The sequence below is a fragment of the Triticum aestivum genome, chromosome 4B (assembly GCF_018294505.1).
Source record: "Triticum aestivum cultivar Chinese Spring chromosome 4B, IWGSC CS RefSeq v2.1, whole genome shotgun sequence".
Taxonomy (NCBI): Eukaryota; Viridiplantae; Streptophyta; class Magnoliopsida; order Poales; family Poaceae; genus Triticum; species Triticum aestivum.
This window is the reverse complement of record NC_057804.1, coordinates 242627528-242648249: the sequence shown is the minus strand read 5'-3', so window position 1 is coordinate 242648249 and position 20722 is coordinate 242627528.

The following is a 20722-nucleotide window of genomic DNA, read 5'->3' as shown; positions in this document are numbered from 1 at the left end:
CCATGACCTCCAGAGCTGCAAGAAGGTCGAGCAGCTTGTCGAGCAGCAAAAGGCTGAATACGAGCGACGCGACAAGGAGAAAGCCCAAGAAGGTGCTGGAGGAGCCGGCAAGAAACGCCCCAGCTGAGGAGGACGCCGCGGCAAGGCCAAGCAGTGGCAAGGAGACAGACCTCCCCGCGGCCGCGACAAGGATGAAGATGACGATGACGATGAAGATATGGATGATGACGAGACCGATGAGCAGGAGTTCCAGAAAGCCACAGAGGTCCTGTGCGTTGACGGCGGTGCTTCTCTGCATACTTCACACCGCCAGCTCAAGCAGTGGGTGCGAGAAGTCAATGCGGCAGAACCACCCGTCGAGTCACGCAAGCCTCTGAAATGGTCCAGCACGCCTATCATCTTTGATATTGAGGACCACCCTGATCGCATAACTGCGGTCGGGTGCTTGCCGATGTTGGTTTCACCAACTATCCGCAACCTCAAGGTCACTAAGATGCTAGTTGACGATGGGGCCGGCTTGAACCTGATCTCCTCCGCGGTACTCCACTCCAGATCCCTGATGGCGTGCTCGAAGAGACCGACACATTCCAAGGAATCAATCCGGGAAGGAGCAAGCCGAAGGGGAAGATCATGTTGCCGGTGACATTTGGCAGCGAGTTGAACTTCAGAACTGAGAGGGTCACTTTTGACGTTGCTGACTTTCCATTGCCTTACAATGGGATACTCGGCCGTCCAGCACTCGCCAAATTTATGGCAGCCTCTCACTATGCATACAACATGCTGAAGATGCCAGGCCCGATAAGTGTCATCTCTGTCTCAGGCGACAAGAAGGATGCTCTTATCTGCGCCGACAAGATATACTGGGAAGCAGCAGCCGCAACAGATCACAAGTCACTTGCCGTTGAAGCTCCCGGGGCGAAGAAGAAGACCAAGTCCGACAAGAGTTCTGATGCCCACTCCGGCAAGCGCACCTCTTCGGAGTGCTGCGCTACCGTCGAGGATGCACCATCGAGCTCCACCGGCAAGTGTAAGAAGACAATGGCAGCTCCACCAGAGACTAAGAAGGTGTCCGCCAAAGAGGATGGCACTGGTGGTACTATCACCATCAGTGCCACTCTCGACCCTAAATAGGAAAGCGCGCTCGTTGCTTTCCTGCGGACGAACGTCGACGTATTTGCGTGGCAACCGTCTGACATCCCCGGTGTTCCCAGGAAAGTAATCGAGCACCATCTTGCCGTATGTCCTCATGCGTGGCCTGTCAAGCAGAAAGTCAGGAAACAGGCAGTGGAGCGCCAAGAATTCATCGCAGAAGAAATCAAGAAATTGGAAGCAGCAGGCCTTGTCAGAGGAGTGCTCCATCCTACGTGGTTGGCCAATCATGTAGTCGTGCGCAAGGCTAACGGGAAATGGAGGCTTTGTATCGACTTTACCGATGTCAATAAAGCTTGTCCCAAAGACCCATTTCCCTTGCCGCGCATCGACCAGATTGTTGACTCCACGTCCAGATGTGACTTGCTTTCATTTCTTGATGCATACTCAGGACAGATCTTCATGGCAGAAGAGGATGAGGAGAAGACCGCATTCATCACCCCATGTGGCACATACTGTTTCGTACGGATGCCTTTCGGTTTAAAGAATGCTGGTTCAACATTTGCAAGGGTAGTCCATGACGCTTTTGAGCCGCAAATACACAGAAATGTGGAAGCCTACATGGATGACATAGTGGTCAAGAGCAAGGACAAAGCGACTCTGATTCAAGATTTAGACGAAACCTTTGCAAATCTGCGCAAGATCAACCTCAAGCTTAACCCCGAGAAGTGTGTGTTTGGAGTCCCCTCCGGCAAGCTTCTCGGATTCTTCGTGTCTCAGCGGGGAATTGAAGCCAATCCCGACAAGATCAAGGCCATTGAGCAGATTGAAGCACCAAAGCGCGTCAAGGATGTATGAAGACTTGCCGGTTGCATGGCCGCTCTCAGCAGGTTTATCTCTAGATCTGCTGAGCGCGCCCTGCCATTTTTCAAAATATTGAAAAAGGCAGGTCCAATGAAATGGACTCCGGAGGCGGAGGCTGCGCTGCAGGACTTGAAGAGATACCTGTCCTCCACTCCAACACTTGTCGCACCTAAGCCACAAGAGAAGTTGCTGCTATATATAGCGGCAACCAATCAAGTGGTTAGTGTTGCGTTAGTAGCGGAGAGGGAGGCGGATGATGAGCCAGCAACCACGGCAGATGCATCCAGCGACAAGCAAGGGACTTCACCGGCAAGCTCTGGTCCCGACAAAGATGGATCTGCGCAGGCGCGTGAGAAGATGCAGAAAAGAATGGTGCAGCGCCCAGTTTAGTTTGTCAGTTCCCTTCTGCAGGGGGCTAGGTCAAGGTACTCTGGTGTGCAGAAATTGCTTTTCGGCCTTCTCATGGCCTCGAGAAAGCTGCGCCATTACTTCCAAGCACATGAGATCACAGTCGTCACTCGTTTTCCGCTGAAGAGGATACTTCAAAATCCGTTGCACCTACCGGAGATCACAGTCGTCACTCGTTTGATGGTGCCTTCTCGCTGCAAGGCGCCGGTGCGGGCGTGCTACTTGTTGCACCTACCGGAGAGCACCTCAAGTACGTAGTCCAAATGCACTTTCCCAAGGAGCAAGCAACGAACAATACCGCAGAATATGAAGGTTTGCTTGCCGGTCTCAGGATCGCAGCAGACCTTGGGATCAAGAAGCTCATTGTCAGGGGTGACTCACAGCTTGTCGTCCGCCAAGTGAACAAAAATTATCAAAGTCCATTGATGGAAGCTTACGTTGATGAAGTGAGAAAGCTAGAAGAGCGCTTTGACGGCCTACAGATGGAACATGTTCCAAGAGCTCAGAACAACATTGCCGATAGCCTGTCAAAGTGCGCCGCACTTAAGTTACCTGTGGAACCAGGGATCTTTGTGCTCAAGCTGACCCAACCGTCTGTAACGCCATCAACTGGACAGAGCAAGAAGAGGAAGTTGATTTCTGGTGACTATTTTCCGGCAGAGCTCCCCGAAGCCGCTGCCAAGAAGGTCCTCAAAATCAACACCAAGGGTGCTGAGGAGCAGCCTGCTCCGACAAGCCTTAGGGTTTGTTCCGTTGAAGCAGACGCTCCCGACAAGTTTTGCTCCGGCAAGCTTGCCGGGGAACGTCAAGCTCCGGCTGAGCCGCAGGTTCTCGCCGTAGAAGCGGATGTTCCCGCAGCAGCAGATGTGCCTTTAGTCCTTGTTGTCGAGCCGCAAGCTCCAGCATGGGCACATCAGATTGTCCGTTTCCTTCAGACAGGAGAACTTCCCAAAGAGCAAGAAGAAGCGGAAAGAGTAGCCTGGCAGTCAAGTATGTACCAGTTTGTCGACAACACACTGTACAGAAGAAGACTCAACAGTGTGAAATTGAAGTGTATTCACCGGGAAGACGGACAAAAGCTGTTGGCAGAGATACATGGAGGCATATGTGGTCACCACATTGGCGCAAGAGCACTTGCCGGCAAAGCGTTCCGGCAAGGTTTCTTTTGGCCGACAGCCCTCCAGGATGCAACTGCACAAGTAACCAAGTGTGAAGCGTGCCAGTTCCATTCCAAGCAGATACACCAGCCAGCTCAAGCTCTCCAGACGATCCCTTTATCCTGGCCATTTTCGGTCTGGGGGCTCGACATCCTCGGCCCCTTTCCCCGAGCTGTCGGGGGCTTTGAGTACTTGTACGTTGCAATCGACAAGTTCACAAAGTGGCCGGAAGTGGAACCAGTGAGGAAGGTGACAGCACAGTCAGCAGTCAAGTTCTTCAGGTCGATTGTTTGCCGCTTCGGGATCCCTAACAGGATCATCACCGACAACGGCACGCAATTCACGAGCCGCACCTTCATGCAGTACGTCCAAGATCTTGGCGCCAAGGTCTGCTTCGCTTCTGTTGCTCATCCGAGAAGCAACGGTCAAGCGGAGAGGGCAAATGCTGAAGTGCTGCGCGGGCTCAAGACCAGGACTTTCGACAGGCTGCGCAAGTGCGGAAAGAACTGGATTGAGGAGCTGCCGGTGGTTCTTTGGTCGATCAGGACGACGCCAAATCGAGCCACTGGCCAGACACCTTTCGCTCTAGTCTATGGAGCAGAGGCAGTTCTCCCCACGGAACTCGTATACGGGTCACCTCGAGTGCTCGCTTATGATGAGCTTGAGCAAGAGCAGTTGCGACAAGATGACGCGCTGCTCCTTGAGGAGGACCGTCTTCAGGCCGCTGTACGAGCTGCTCGATACCAGCAAGCTTTGCGCCGCTACCATAGCCGCAAAGTTAATGCCAGAAGTCTCGAGGAAGGCGACCTTGTTCTTCGGCGCGTTCAGTCCGCCAAGAATTCCAACAAGTTGACGCCGAAGTGGGAAGGCCCTTACCGGGTGAAACGAGTCACTAGGCCTGGCGCTGTCCGCCTTGAGACCGAAGATGGCATTCCGGTGAGCAACTCCTGGAACATTGAGCATCTTCGTAAGTTTTACCCGTAAGGCGCGGTTGCCGGAACCTGTTCCGGCAACCACCTTTTGTACAAGTCTTGCCGATGTTGCATGTAATCCTTTGTACGAAGCCGGGCGCAGACCCCGTGCATAAGTAAAGCTCATGTGCTCCGCACATCTTGTCAATTTCATGCTTTCTACTATTTTTGCATGCGTTATCTGACACTTTGTGCAGCACCTACCCCCGGTAAGCAATAACGAGCCGTAAGGCTCCATATCTTTATTTTCTCTTCTTTCTTTTTCTCAAAAGGAAAGGAAGGTTCCCTCGCCCACAAGTTTGCCGGGGGGAAGGAGAAGATAATGGTGTGGACCAGGCATCGTTCAAGGAAGTTTCGCCTTACCGGAAAGCAAACGACAGAAAAGCTAAGTTGCCAAAGTTTGAGCAATCAGTTTTAATTTTTAAGTTATCTTCCTCGAACGACCGTGCTTTGTATGGAAAACCTGTGCGTGGAGGAACCAACTCGTAGCTAGTTGCGCCCTTACTTTGTTTCGAGTCCGCTCAACAACTTAAGTGAGCTGCGACTAGTTGCGACAAGGTTTCTTGTCGGAAGCGGCACCGCCAGCAGGCTGCTGACGTCCCGCACTCAGCGCTCGCGGCCCAGGTGCCTGCGCCGACAAGTTCCCTAAAAGCGTAGGGCAAAAACATACAAAGGAAGGAATCAAGTAAAGGAAATAACACAGCAATCTCTACCCAAAATAGAGTTATATTACAAGATAGCTTGTCGCAGCTCTAACAGATTGTTCTCATGACATGACCAGCAGCGACAAAGAAAAAGAGAAAACGGGCGGCCTAATCTACGCGATCGCCCTCAACCCTCTTGATCTCGCTCACCTTGTCCACAATGGGTGCGACAAGGGCCTTGAGCGCTTCCAGATCAGCATCCGGCGGCAGGGACCTGAGGACGTTGGTGAGGTTGAGGCCTGGGTTGCGGAAGGCCACCTTCACCAGCACCTTTTGAAGAGCTCCCGCGCAGATCTTGCGCGACTCGTCGGCCAGCTGCTTTGGGATCTTCTCCCGGAGTCGCTGGAGGGCCGTCGCCACGCCTTTGAAGAACAAGCTGAGCTTGGCGCTGGGTTGGAGGTGCTCATCGGAGGAATACCCGAGATCCTCCATCCCCAGCTGCGCCAGCTCCCCGTCGATGGCTGCGGCAACATCCACGAGACCCTCGGTCCAGTGCTCCACATTCTCCCTAAAAGTGTTCTGGGCGGCAGCAGCATTCGCCAGCAGCGCCTCGTCGGCCTTGATCTTCTCCTTCAAGGCCACCTCCCGCTCCCTGGCGCCGTCCAGCGTCTGAGTCAAAGTAACCAGCTTCAACTCAAGATCTGCGTTGGAGTCCTTGGCGGCGCTAAGCTCTTTGCTCCTCTCAGCGAGACGACCCTGCAGCTCGCCATGAGCGGCGGCGTCCTTCTCGCGCTCACGCTTGTGCGCAGCAAGCTCCTCACCGCTCGCCTTGAGATCGGCCTCCAGCTGCGCCATCTTCGTCTCCAGCTCCTTCTTGGCGGCCTCGGCAGCTGCGGCAGCATCCTCTGCTTCCTTGAGAGCCCCGCCAATTGCTTGCTCGCGCGCGGCAAGCTCCTCCTCGTGGCTGTCAAGGTTGACCTTGCGCTGCGCCAACTCGCCTTCCTGCGCAGATAGCTTTTCGGCAACAAGCCGCTGTTGCTCTTCAACTTCAATCTTCTCGAGGAGGAAAGCTTTCCGCTCCTCGGCGACTTGCTCCCGCTCCTCTGCTAGGGATCGGAGAGCTTCCTGCCTGAGACCCCGGAGCACCTCCGCGCGCTTCTCGATGTCCACTCCCGCCTTCGCGACAAGCGCTTCTCAGGATTCCAGCTTGGCCTGTCGGGCGCGGTAAAGTGACAACAGCTTCCGCAGCAGCCGCTCCTCCTCAGGCTCGTCGCTGCTGCTGCTTGGCGCGTCGACCAGCGTCAGCCCAGCGGAGGCGAGCACCTCTCCATCCAAGATCTCTCCTTCAACCGGCGCCCTGGAGCTTGACGCCCAGGGGAGCTTGATGAAGATGCCGTCGCCGGCCTTCAAATAGGCGCCGGGCTGGGGCTCTTCGGAGCCTGGCGCTGCAGCAGCGGCGGAGGGATCGGCGGTCGGTGTAGCGCCTGACGCTCCTGCGGCCTCGGGGCCGTCAGTGCGATCGCCGGATCCCTCGCCAGCTTCTGCGGCGGCAGCTTTGGCGGCCTCTTCGCCGGCGGGATCATCAGCGCCGGCTTCTCCTTCGGTGGCAACGGCGTCGTCGGTATTGCTGCGCGCGTTCTCCTCGCCGGCGACCTCGGTTTCCATCGGCTCCGTGGCAGATGGATCTGACGAACGGAAAAAGGAGAAAAGTCAAGCAAATATCCAAAAAGAAAATCAGAAGAAGAAGAACCCAAGGGAAGTTTTCAAGCAAGCGGATTACCTGTACTAGGATCTGCAGTCGTGGTCTCAACCACCGGAGGGTCGCTGGTACTATCCCTTGCCGGAGAATTGTCCCTTGCCGGAGAATTCTCCCTTGCTGGAGAACGCTCCCTTGCCGGGGAATCCTCCCTTGGCGGTGTAGTCGAAGCAGATGGCGTTTCGGGAGCGGCTTCCGGGCACTCTTGGTGAGGCTGCTCTGCTCCTACACAAACCAACATTCAGATATCAGCAAAGAAAGAGCACCCATGTGCGCCTGACAGCAGGAAGTAAACTATATACTTACGCTAGGGGCTGCGCTGGGGGCTGCTTTGAAGAATGGTTGCCGGGTCCGGCAAGGTGGTCTCGGACACGCCCCCTGCTGTCGCGGTGGGTTCGTCCTCGATGACAATCACCGGGACCTTGGCTCTCTTTGCCGCTCTCTGGGCCAGAGTCCTGAAAAGGAATGGGTTCAGAGTAAAGCAAATCAGATACAAGACAAAACAACAAGAATTGAAGAACTACAAGTACAGCAAAGAATCTTACTCTTCTTCTTCCTCGTCGGAGCTGAGCGCGGAGAGATCGAAGTCCGGCTCACCTCCGGTGCGACGAGGCGGAGGAGTAGGTTCCCTTGTCCGCTTAGCAGGAGCAGTAGCGGTGGACCGGGAACACCCCGCTCCAGTTGCCGCAACGGCGTGAGGTGCTCCCGCGGCAACAGTGCTTGCCGCGGTAGAGCGTGTCGCACGGCACGGCGGCTGTTGACTCGTCTGCCGCCCCGCTACGTCCCCGGCCTTGCGGAGACGCCTTCTTGGTGGAGCTGGGGGCTCCGCTTGCGGCGAGCTGGCTGAAGGTGGGGAGGAGGAGGAGCCGATCTTCAACGAGTCGCTCGCGCCCTCGGCGGGCTCGCTCGACTCAGCTTCAGGCCCGACAAGCTCTTCCTCGCCGGCAAGCTCCTCTCGCTCGACAAGGCTTGCCGCCTCTGCTGCCTCTGCCTCCTCCACGGTGAATCCGAACTCGCCCGCGGCAGCGGCTGCTGCCGCCTCTTCCAGCCTAGTGGCGATGCGCTGCATCTCCGCATCGGTGGTGTCGCGAGTAAGGCTCTTCTATTCATCGGAGCGGACCGACACTTCTACCAAGCCGTCAAAGAAATCTCGCACGACGTCGTCTGCAGGCTCTTGCCAAGTTGGGACAATTCCATGCGAATCGCACAGCGGCATCATTGCACGGATGCGGTCGAGCGAGGAGTTGTTGCACAGCGGAACGACACCCCTCGGCAACATGAACGCTTCGGGATGCTGAGGATCGCGCTTGAACAGTTCCAGGATCATCGCGTCCAGTTCCAGGACGGTGAAGTTGAAGTTGAGGCCCGGGCGCAGCCTCATGATATCCGCCGCATTCTGGAACTCCCAGGCGGGTCTCCTCCTCTCCTGCAGGGGGCGATGCGGCGGCGAAGAAAATCTGCGCCAACGGCGCCTACGGTGAGCCCGGCAAGCCTGAGGCGTAGGATCCGGGTGACGGCAATCTTCAGCCTATCGTCTTCCGGGGCCACGTTGCTCCAATCGTTGCCGCGCGCTATTGGGGCTTGGCGCTGGGCGGTAAATGGCTGCGGGTTCTCCTCGACAATCCAGCACCATTCTGCTCTCCATTCCTCCCACTTGCTGCGGAGCTCTCCCTCCAGATAAGCTTCCTTCTTGCCAGCTCTCGAGATCCAGGCGATTCCGCCGGATAAAGGCTCCCCTCTCTCAACTCGGGGCATAAAGAAGTGGCGGAAAAGAGCTACGTTTGGATAGACTCCGACAAAGTTTTCGCAGAGATGTGCGAAAACTGCCATGGTCAGAACAGCATTGGGGGTGAAGTCAAGGAGGCGGAACCCGTAGGTGTTCATGATATCGCAGAAAAATTCAGAGAAAGGCGGGCAGAGCCCGCAGTAGAAGAACAGCGCGAAGAAAGGGTATCCATTCGGAGCCAGTTCCGAAGCGGCAGCTGGGAGTACCTTCGTACGCGGATGCGCTCGCGTCTCCGTCGACCAGAAGAGGTAGTAGTACTCCCTCAGCTCCTTCGCGGCGAGCTGGGGGGGGGAAGATTGCCCGCTCCTTTCGCAGCGCCGCGAGCCGCTGCGCCTCGGCCGACTTCACGACCTTCCCCTTGTCGGCTTTCGGAGCCATGGCGGAGGTGGTGGGGGAGATCGACGGCGTTGGTGATGCTGGTGGCGATGGGGGGCGGAGCGCTGCTCTCTTTCAGCTTTGGGAAGAAGGGGGGAGCGGCGGAGATTTCTGAGATTGGAGTAGCAACCGGCGAGATGGGCGAACTGCCCCTGTTTCCCCTGCTTATAAAGAGGGAGGGGGCGGGCGTTCCGTCTTTCCGAATAAAGAAACCACCCACGATCTCTCCCACGACGCCGCATTCGACGCGTGCCGTTCGGGGAGGGCGCGGTGGATACGGAGTAAGATACGGCGTAACCCAGGCCGCGCGTGCCCGTGCCCTGTTTTGGGCCTGGCCCAACAGCGCTCGGCGCCATGTGTGGCCCAGGCCCGGGGGCTCCTGTCGGTGTACTAGAGTAGGGGTACCCTAGTATCCCGAACTTGTGCACGGGCAGTCGCAGCACCCCGCGGCAAGGCTTGCCGGGTGACCGCCAAGGTCCTCCGTGGTTCCTTTGGAGCCATTCAAGAACAAAGTATTCAAGCCAAGGAGACAAGGCCCCGGCAAGAGGAGCTTGCCGGGAAGGCCAACCAAGGCATCTCAAGGAACTTGCCGCGACGCGCCACGCGTCCCGGCAAGGCCCGGTGAGCGACAAGCTTCCGGACGCGACAAGACAACGACCGCGGCAAGGCGCTTGCCGCGGCAAGCTACCACTCTGTACCCGCGCTCCAGCACATCCACCAACGTGTCGCCCTGGGCCTTTCCAGGCGCGGGTGGCAAGAGGCTGTGCAGCCAGCGGTGCGCAGGTGGCAAGCAACGCTGACAAGACTACCATCATGGCGAGCGGTGGCGTCCCTGACGGTCCCTTTTTGCACTATTTGGGCGACGCAGACGGGCATTTAATGCCTTTGTCCCCTGCCGTCAGGGTTAGGTATGATACACTGTACAGGTGGTTGTACCAACCGCAATTCCTTTTCCATTTTTACCCTTGTCTACGTTGCCACCTATCGGTGACCCCTTGAGCATATAAAAGGAGGCCCATGCGCAACGTAGAAGGGGGTTCGAAGGCTGAAAAACACTCACGCTCGGTCTCGTTAGCAGCTAGTGTGTACTGTAGCACTCAGCGCTCCCGAGCAAGAACTCAATATACTCAGACATGCAGCAGTAGGAGTGTTATCTCTCTGGAGATCTCCGAAGCTGGGTAAACCGCTCGTGTGCTTCACCTCGATCCGCTCTTCGTGCGATCTCCGCCCCCCGCCGAACCGAAAGGGGCTCGGTCCGCCGGTCCCATAGGTGTTCGTGGATCAGTTTCCCCGACAGGTATTCCATCCTTAAAAGTATAATTAGGAAGCATGGTGGAAATTTTAGCTTCTGGTATCTTTCTTTTATTAGTGACAATATCTTTCATATACTTAGCATAAGGAGGCATTTTAAGCATATCAGTCAAACAAATTCACAACAAGAGAGGTCTAATCATTTCAGCAAAGCACTCAAAATCCTCATCATCCTTTTTCTTGGATGTCTTAGGAGGAAAAGGCATGGGTTTCTAAACCTGTGGTTCTCTTTCTTTACCGTGCTTCTGAGCAGAGAAGTCTCTCTTATCATAACGCTGATTATTTGATTGTGGGTTATCAAGATCAACAGCAGGTTCAGTCTCTACATCATTATCATTACTAGGTTGAGCATCAACATGAACATCATCATTAACATTATCACTAGGTTCATGTTCATCACCAGATTGTCTCTCGGCATTAGAAATTGAAATATCATTGGGATTATCAGGTGTGTCTATAACAGATTCACTAGAAGCATGCAAAGTCCTATCAGTATTTTTTTCTTTTTATTAGTAGGACTTAGTGCATCAGTATTAGTTCTCCGAGAATCTTGCTCAACTTTCTTAGGATGGCCCTCATGATACAAAGGTTCCTGGGTCATTTTACCACCTCTAGTCATAACTCTAACAGCATTGACATTGTTCTTATTATTAACTCATTAAGAAAATTGTCTTGTGCCTTAAGTACTTCTTCTACTTGAGTGATAACCATGGAAGCATGCTTACTAATAAGATTAAGATCACTTTGAACTCTAGACATATAATCACTCAAGTGTTCAAACATATAAGCATTACGTTTCAATTGTCTACCCACATAAGCATTGAAATTTTCTTGTTTAACAATAAAGTTATCAAACTCATCCAAGCATTTACTAGTAGACTTATTATGCGGGATATCACCTTCATCAAATCTATAGAGAGAATTTACCTTTACTACCTATGTCGGCTTATCAAGACCATATATTTCTTCAATAGGCGGTAAATTCTTAACATCTTCAGATTTAATACCTTTTTTCTTTCAAAGATTTATTTGCCTCTTGCATATCTTCAGGACTGAGAAATAGAATATCCCTTTTCTTCAGAGTTGGCTTAGGAGTTGGTTCAAAAAGTGTCCAATCATTATCATTACTCAATATATTATTCAATAGCAATTCAACTTGCTCAATAGTTCTTTCCCTAAAAACACAACCACCACAACTATCCAGGTGGTCTCTGGAAACATCGGTTAAGATATCAAGAATTTACCTTTACTACCTATGTCGGCTTATCAAGACCATTATAAAAGATATCAAGTATTTCATTTTTCTTGAGAGGATGATCAGGCGAAGCATTAAGTAATTGGGGAAGCCTCCCCCAAGATTTTGGGAGACTCTCTTCTTCAATTTACACAAAGTTAAATATTTCCCTTAAGGCAGCTTGTTTCTTATGAGCAGGAAAATATTTTGCAGAGAAGTAGTAAATCATATCCTGGGGACTACGCACACAACCAGGAGCAAGAGAATTAAACCATATATTACCAATTACCCTTTAATGAGAAAGGAAACAACTTAATAATATAGTAATAGCAAATTTTCTCCTCATGAGCAAATAGGGTGGATGTACCATTCAATTTAGTAAGATGTGCCACAACAGTTTCAGATTCATAATCATGGAAAGGATCTGATTCAACCAAAGTAATTAACATAGGATCGACAGAGAATTCATAATCCTTATCAGTAACACAGATAGGTGAAGTAGCAAACACAGGATCATATTGCATTCTAGCATTCAGATACTTTTCTTTCATCTTAGCTAACAGTTTCTTAAGATCATCTCTAGCATTGCAAGCAAAAAAGTCTCTAGCAGTTTCCTCATCCATAATATAACCCTTAGGTACAACAGGCAATTCATATCTAGGGGGAGAATCATAATCTTCAGTTTCAATAATATCATCAGTTTCAGTAATTTCATTCTCTCTAACCCTAGCAAGTTGTTCATGAAGAAATTCACCTAGTGGCACAGTATTATCAAGAAGAGAAGTAGTATCATCATAAGCATTATGCATAGCAAAGCTGTAGCAGGTGTAGGTGTCACAAGTTTACTCAAAACAGAAGGTGAATCAAGTGCAGAGCTAGATGGCAGTTCCTTACCTCCCCTCGTAATTGAGTGAAAAATCTTGGTTTTTTTATCTTTCAAATTCCTCATAGTGATCAACAGATATAAATCCCAAGTGATTCAGAGAATAGAGCTAGGCTCCCCGGCAACGGCGCCAGAAATAGGTCTTGATAACTCACAAGTATAGGGGATCACAACAATTTTCGAGGGTAGAGTATTCATCCCAAATTTATTGATTCAACACAAGGGGAGCCAAAGAATATTCTCAAGTATTAGCAACTGAGTTGTCAATTCAACCACACTTGAAAGACTTAATATCTGTAGCGAAGTATTTAGTAGCAAAGTAGTATGGAAGTAATGGTAACGGTGGCAAAAGTAATAGTAGCAGTTTTGTAGCAATCGTAACAGCGGCAACGGAAAAGTAACTTAACAAAGATTAATATGAAACGAGCTCGTCGGCAATGGATCAATGATGGATAATTATGTCGGATGGCATTCATGATGCAACAGTTATAACATAGGGTGACACAGAACTAGCTCCAATTCATCAATATAATGTAGGCATGTATTCCGAATATAGTCATCGTGCTTATGGAAAAGAACTTGCATGACATCTTTTGTCCTACCCTCCCGTGGCAGTGGGTTCCTATTGGAAACTAGGGGATATTAAGGCCTCCTTTTAATATAGTACCGGACCAAAGTATTAGTGAAGGAAATATGCCCTAGAGGCAATAATAAAGTTGTTATTTTATATTTCCTTATTTTATGATGCTACGTCTTGAGCTTGCATTGGTTTTCCTTGAAGAGGAAAGGGTGATGCAGCAATAGTAGCGTAAGTATTTCCCTCAGTTTTTGAGAACCAAGGTATCAATCCAGTAGGAGGCTCCTCAAAATTCCCACACACCTACACAAACAAACAAAGAAATCGCAACCAACGCAATAAAGGGGTTGTCAATCCCTTCACGGCCACTTGCAAAAGTGAGATCTAATAGAGATAGTATAATAAGATAAATATATTTTTGGTATTTTATAAGATAGATGCAAAAATGAAAGATGCAAATAAAAGTAGATTGAAAGCTTATATGATAAAAGATAGACCCGGAGGCCATAGGTTTCACTAGTGGCTTCTCTCAAGATAACATAAGTATTACGGTGGGTGAACAAATTACTGTCGAGCAATTGATAGAAAAGTGAATAATTATGAGATTATCTAGGCATGATCATGTATATAGGCATCACGTCTGTGACAAGTAGACCGACTCCTGCCTACATCTACTACTATTACTCCACACATCGACCGCTATCCAGCATGCATCTAGAGTATTAAGTTCATAAGAACAGAGTAACGCATTAAAAAAGATGACATGATTTAGAGGGATAAACTCAAGCAATATGATATAAAGCCCATCTTTTTATCCTCGATGGCAACAATACAATACGTGCCTTGCAACCCTTTCTATCACTGGGTAAGGACACCGCAAGATTGAACCCAAAGCTAAGCACTTCTCCCATGGCAAGAAAGATCAATCTAGTAGGCCATACCAAACTGATAATTTGAAGAGACTTGCAAAGATAACTCAATCATACATAAAAGAATTCAGATAAGATTCAAATATTTCTCATAGATAAACTTGATCATAAACCCACAATTCATCGGATCTTGACAAACACACCACAAAAAGAGTTTACATCGAATAGACCTCCACAAGAGAGGGGGAGAACATTGTATTGAGATCCAAAAAGAGAGAAGAAGCCATCTAGCTAATAACTATGGACCCGAAGGTCTGTGGTAAACTACTGACAACTCATCAGAGGGGCTATGGTGTTGATGTAGAAGCCCTCCGTGGCCGATTCCCCCTCTGGTGGAGCACCGACGAAGGCTCCAAGATGGGATCTCGCGGATACAGAAGGTTACGGTGGTGGAAATTGTGTTTCTTTGGCTCCCTGGATGTTTTCGGGGTACGTAGGTATATATAGGAGGAAGAAGTAAGTCGGTGGCCGCCTGTGGGGCCCAGGAGATAGGGGGCACGCCTAGAGGGGGTGGGCGCGCCCTCCTGTCTCCTGGCCGCCTCGCAAGCTTCGGATCATGTTTGTTCCAAAAATCACGCTCCCGAAGGTTTCATTCCGTTTGGACTCCGTTTGATATTCCTTTTCTTCGAAATACTGAAATAGGCAAAAAAACAGTAATACGGGCTGGGCCTCCGGTTTGTAGGTTAGTCCCAAAAATGATATAAATGTGTAAAATAAAGCCCATAAACATCCAAAAGGAGTAATATAATAGCATGGAACAATCAAAAATTATAGATACGTTGGAGACTTATCAAGCATCCCCAAGCGTAATTCCTGCTCGTCCTCGAGTAGGTAAATGATAAAAACAGAATTTTTGATGTGGAATGCTACCTAGCATAATTCTCAAAGTAATTTTCTTTATTGTGGCATGAATGTTCAGATCCAAATGATACAAAATAAAAGTTCATATTGATAAAAGAAATAGTAACACTTCAAGCATACTAATCAAAGCAATCATGTCTTCTCAAAATAACATGGCTAAAGAAAGTTCATCCCTATAAAATCATATAGTTAGGCTATGCTTCATTTTCGTCACACAAAGATGTTCCCAAATTCTACACCCCCGATGACAAGCCAAGCAATTGTTTTGTACTTAAATAATCTCAAACCTTTTCAAGCTTCACACAATACATGAGCGTGAGCCATGGATATAGCACTATGGGTGGAATAGAATATGATGGTGGGGATTGTGTGGAGAAGACAAAAAAGGAGAAAGTCTCACATTGACGAGGATAATCAACGGGCTATGGAGATGACCATCAATTGATGTCAACATGAGGAGTAGGGATTTCCATGCAGCGGATGCACTAGAGCTATAAATAAATGCTCAACAAAATAAAACTAGTGGGTGCGCATCCAACTTGCTTCCTCACGAAGACCTAGGGCATTTGAAGAAGCCCATCGTAGGAATATACAAGCCAAGTTCTATAATGAAAAATTCCCACTAGTATATGAAAGTGACAACCTATGAGACTCACTATATGAAAACATGGTGCTACTTTGAAGCACAAGATATGAGACTCACTACCTGAAGAACAAGGTGCTACTTTGAAGCACAAGTGTGGAAAAAGAGATAGTAACATTGCCCCTTTTATTTATTTATTTTTATTTTTATTTTTTTTCTTTGGCCTTTCTTTTTTTTCTTTTGGCCTTTCTCTTTTTTTTCTTTTTTGTGCAATGCTCTAATAATGTTGATCATCACACTTCTATTGATTACAACATATGAATTACAACTCGAACTAGAACAAGATATGACTCTATACGAATGCCTCCGGTGGTGTACCGGGATGGTGCAATGAATCAAGAGTGACATGTGTGAAAAATTATGCATGGTGGCTTTGCCACAAATACGATGTCAACTACATGATCATGCAATGGCAATATGACAAAAGTAAAGTATGTCATGATGATGATGAACGGAACGGTGGAAAGTTGCATGGCAATATATCTCGGAATGGCTATGGAAATGCCATAATAGGTAGGTATGGTGTTTTGAGGAAGATATAAGGAGGTTTATGTGTGATAGAGCGTATTGTATCACGGGGTTTGGATGCACCGGCGAAGTTTGCACCAACTCTCAAGGTGAGAAAGGACAATGCATGGTACCGAAGAGGCTAGCAATGATGGAAAGGTAAAAGTTCATATAATCCATGGACTCAACATTAGTCAAAAGAACTCATATACTTATTGGAAAAATTTAGAAGCCATCAAAAATCAAGCACTACGCGCATGCTCCTAGAGGGATAGATTGGTATGAAAAGACCATCGCTCGTCCCCAACCGCCACTCATAAGGATGCACAAGCCAGGTACACTTCATGTTTCAAATTTGTTACACAACTTTAACCATATGTGCATGCTACGGGACATGCTAACTTCAACACAAGCATTCTTTAAATTCATAATCACCCAACTAGCATGACTTTAATATCACTACCTCCATATCTCAAAACAATTATCAAGTATCAAATTAATCATATCATCCAATTCACTTCCTATGATAGTTTTTATTATACCCAACTTGGATGCCTACTATTCTAGGACCAATTTATAACCATAGAAAATACCATGCTGTTCTAAAAGACTCTCAAATAATATAAGTGAAGCATGAAGACTAGCAATTTCTTCAAAATTAAGCCACCGCCGTGCTCTAGAAGATATAAGTGAAGCACTAGAGCAAAAACTATCAAGCTCAAAAGATATAAGTGAAGCACATAGCATATTCTAATAAATTCGATAAAGTGGGCTTCTCCCAAAAGGTGTGTACAGCAAGGATGATTGTGTTAAACTAAAAATCAAATACTAATATAATACACGACGCTCCAAGCAAAACACATATCATGTGGCGAATAAAAATATAGCTCCAAGTAAAGTTACCAATGAACGAAGACGAAAGAGGGGATGCCTTCCCGGGGCATCCCCAAGCTTAGGCTTTTGACTATTCTTGAATATCTTGGGGTGCCTTGGGAATCCCCAATATTAGGCTCTTGCCACTCCTTATTCCATAGTCCATCAAAGCTTTACCCAAAACTTGAAAACTTCACAACACAAAACTCAACAGGAAATCTTATAAGCTCCGTTAGTGAAAGAAAACAAAACCACCACATAAGGTACTGTAATGAACTCATTATTTATTTATTTTGGTGTTAAACCTACTGTATTCCAACTTCTCTATGGTTTATAAACTATTTTACTAGCCATAGATGCATCAAAATAAGCAAACAACACATGAAAGGCAGAATCTGTCAAAAACAGAACAGTCTGTAGGAATCTGTAACTAACGCAAACTTCTGGAACTCTAAAAATCCTACCAAAATAGGAAGTACTGGAAAATTTATCTATTGATCAGCAGAAAAAATAATCAACGCAAAATCACATTTCTGTGATTTAACAAAACTAAATTCGTGCGTGCAAAGTTTCTGTTTTTCAGCAGAATCAAATTAACTATCATCATAGGTTATCCTATAGGTTCTACTTGGCACAAACACTAATTAAAAGATAAAAACACCTATAAACAGAAGGTAGATGCAAAATTTATTACTAAACAGAAATAAAAACAAAAAACACAAATAAAATTGGGTTGCCTCCCAACTAGCTCTATCGTTTAACGCCCCTAGCTAGGCATAAAAGCGAAGATAGGTCTAAGTAGTGCCATCTTTGGCACTCAATTCATAAGTAGCCCGCATGATAGATTCATAAGGTAATTTGACATTCTTTCTTGGAAAGTGCTCCATGACTTTCTTTAATGGAAATTGGAATCTAATATTCCCTTCCTTCATATCAATAATCGCGCCAATCGTTCTAAGGAAAGGTCTACCAAGAATAATAGGGCAAGAAAGATTGCAATCTATATCAAGAACGATAAAATCTACGAGCACCAAATTTCTATTTGCAACAATGAGAACATCATTGATCCTTCCCATTGGCTTTTTAATGGTGGAATCCGCAAGGTGCAAATTTAAAGAGCAATCATCAAGATCATGGAAACCTAGAATATCACATAAAGTTTTCGGAATCGTGGAAACACTAGCACCCAAATCACACAAAGCAAAACACTCATGATCTTTAATTTTAATCTTTATAGTAGGTTCCCACTCATAATTAAGTTTTCTAGGTATAGAAACTTCTAAATTAAGTTTTTCATCATAAGATTGCATCAAGGCATCAACGATATGTTTGGTAAAAGCTTTATTTTGACTATAAGCATGAGGAGAATTAACAACGGATTGCAATAAGGAAATACAACCTTTTAAAGAACAATTATCATAATCAAATTCCTTGAAATCCAAGATAGTGGGTTCAATACTATTTAAAGTCATGACCTCTCCAATCCCACTTTTACCAATTTTAGCATCAAGATCTAAAAACTCCGAATTCTTGGGACGCCTTCTAACTAAAGTTGACTCATCTCCAGTCCCATTATTATCAAGATTCATATTGCAAAACAAAGATCTAATAGGGGACACATCAATAACTTAAGATCTTCATCATTATTTTCATGCAAACTAGAAGAACACGCTTTTACAAAGCAATCTTTCTTAGCACGCAATCCAGTGGTTCTTTCCTTGCACTCATGAATGGAAATTCTTATGGCTTTGAGAGACTCATTGATATCATGCTTAGGAGGAGAAGTCTAAGATTAAGAGAATCAACATCAAGCGAAAGTCTATCAACATTCCTAGCCAAATCATCAACTTTGAGCAATTTTTCTTCAAGCAAAGCATTAAAATTCTTTTGAGAAATCATAAATTCTTTCACACTATTCTCAAAATCAGAGGGCATCTTATTAAAATTACCATAAAAATTTTGTAGGAATTTCCATAATTATTAGAGGAATTACTAGGGAATGGTCTAGAATTAAAGTTTCCTCTATAAGCATTGTTTCCAAAACTATTACTACCAACAAAATTCAAATCCATAGATTAATTATTATTCTCAATGAAAGTAGACAAAGGCATATCATTGGGATCAAGAGCAGTATTTCTAGTAGCAAAAAACTTCATAAGTTCATCCATCTTTCCACTCAAAACATTGATTTCTTCTATAGGATGCACTTTTTTACTAGAAGATCTTTCGGTTTGCCATTGAGAATAATTAGCCATAATATTATCAAGAAGTTTTGTAGCATCTCCTAACGTGATTTCCATAAACGTGCCTCCCGCGGCCGAATCTAAAAGATTTCTAGAAGCAAAGTTCAAACCGGCATAAAAATTTGTATGATCATCCATAAATTCACACCATGAGTAGGGCAATTGCGAATCATCAATTTCATTCTTTCACAAGATTGGGAAACATTCTCATGATCAAGTTGTTTAAAATTCATAATATCGTTCCTAAGAGTGATAATCTTACCGGGAGGAAAATACTTAGAGATAAAAGCATCTTTGCACTTGTTCCAAGAATCAATACTATTTTTAGGCAAAGACGAAAACCAAACTTTAGCACGATCTCTAAGTGAAAACGGAAATAACTTCAATTTAACAATATCATTATCCGTATCTTTCTTCTTTTGCATATCACACAAATCAACAAAGTTGTTTAGATGAGTAGCGGCATCTTCACTAGGAAGGCCGGCGAATTGATCTTTCATAACAAGATTCAGCAAAGCAGTATTGATTTCACAAGACTCAATATCATTAAGAGGAGAAATCAGAGTACTAAGGAAATCATTATTATTGGTATTGGAGAAATCACACAATTTGGTATTATCTTGCACCATGGCAACAAGTAATCCAACACACAAGCAAACATAAAAAGGCAAGCGAAAAAGAGAGGAGAAGATTGGGAAAGAGAGGGTGAATAAAACAACAAGGGTGAAGTGGGGGAGAGGAAAACAAGAGGCAAATGGCAAATAATGTAAATGCGAGGGAGATGAGTTTGTGATGGGTACTTGTATGTCTTGACTTGAGCGAAGACCTCCCCGTCAACGGTGCGAGAAATCCTTCTTGCTACGTCTTGAGCTTGCGTTGGTTTTCCTTGAAGAGGAAAGGGTGATGCAGCAATAGTAGCGTAAGTATTTCCCTCAATTTTTGAGAACCAAGGTATCAATCCAGTAGGAGGCTCCTCGAAAGTCCCACGCACCTACACAAACAAACAAAGAACTCGCAACCAACGCAATAAAGGGGTTGTCAATGCCTTCACGGCCACTTGCGAAAGTGAGATCTGATAGAGATAGTATAATAAGATAAATATATTTTTGGTATTTTATAAGATAGATGCAAAAAGTACAATGCAAATAAAAGTAGATTGAAAGCTCATATGATAAAAGATAGACCTGGGGGCCATAGGTTTCACTAGTGGCTTCTCTCAAGATAGCATAAGTATTACGGTGGGTGAACAAATTACTGTCGAGCAATTGATAGAAAAGCGAATAATTATGAGATTATCTAGGCATGATCGTGTATATAGGCATCACGTCCGTGACAAGTAGACCGACTCCTGCCTGCATCTACTACTATTACTCCACACATCGACCGCTATCCATCATGCATCTAGAGTATTAAGTTCATAAGAACAGAGTAACGCATTAAGAAAGATGACATGATGTAGAGGGATAAACTCAAGCAATATGATATAAACCCCATCTTTTTATCCTCGATGGCAACAATACAATACGTGCCTTGCAACCCTTTCTGTCACTGGGTAAGGACACCGCAAGATTGAACCCAAAGCTAAGCAATTCTCCCATGGCAAGAAAGATC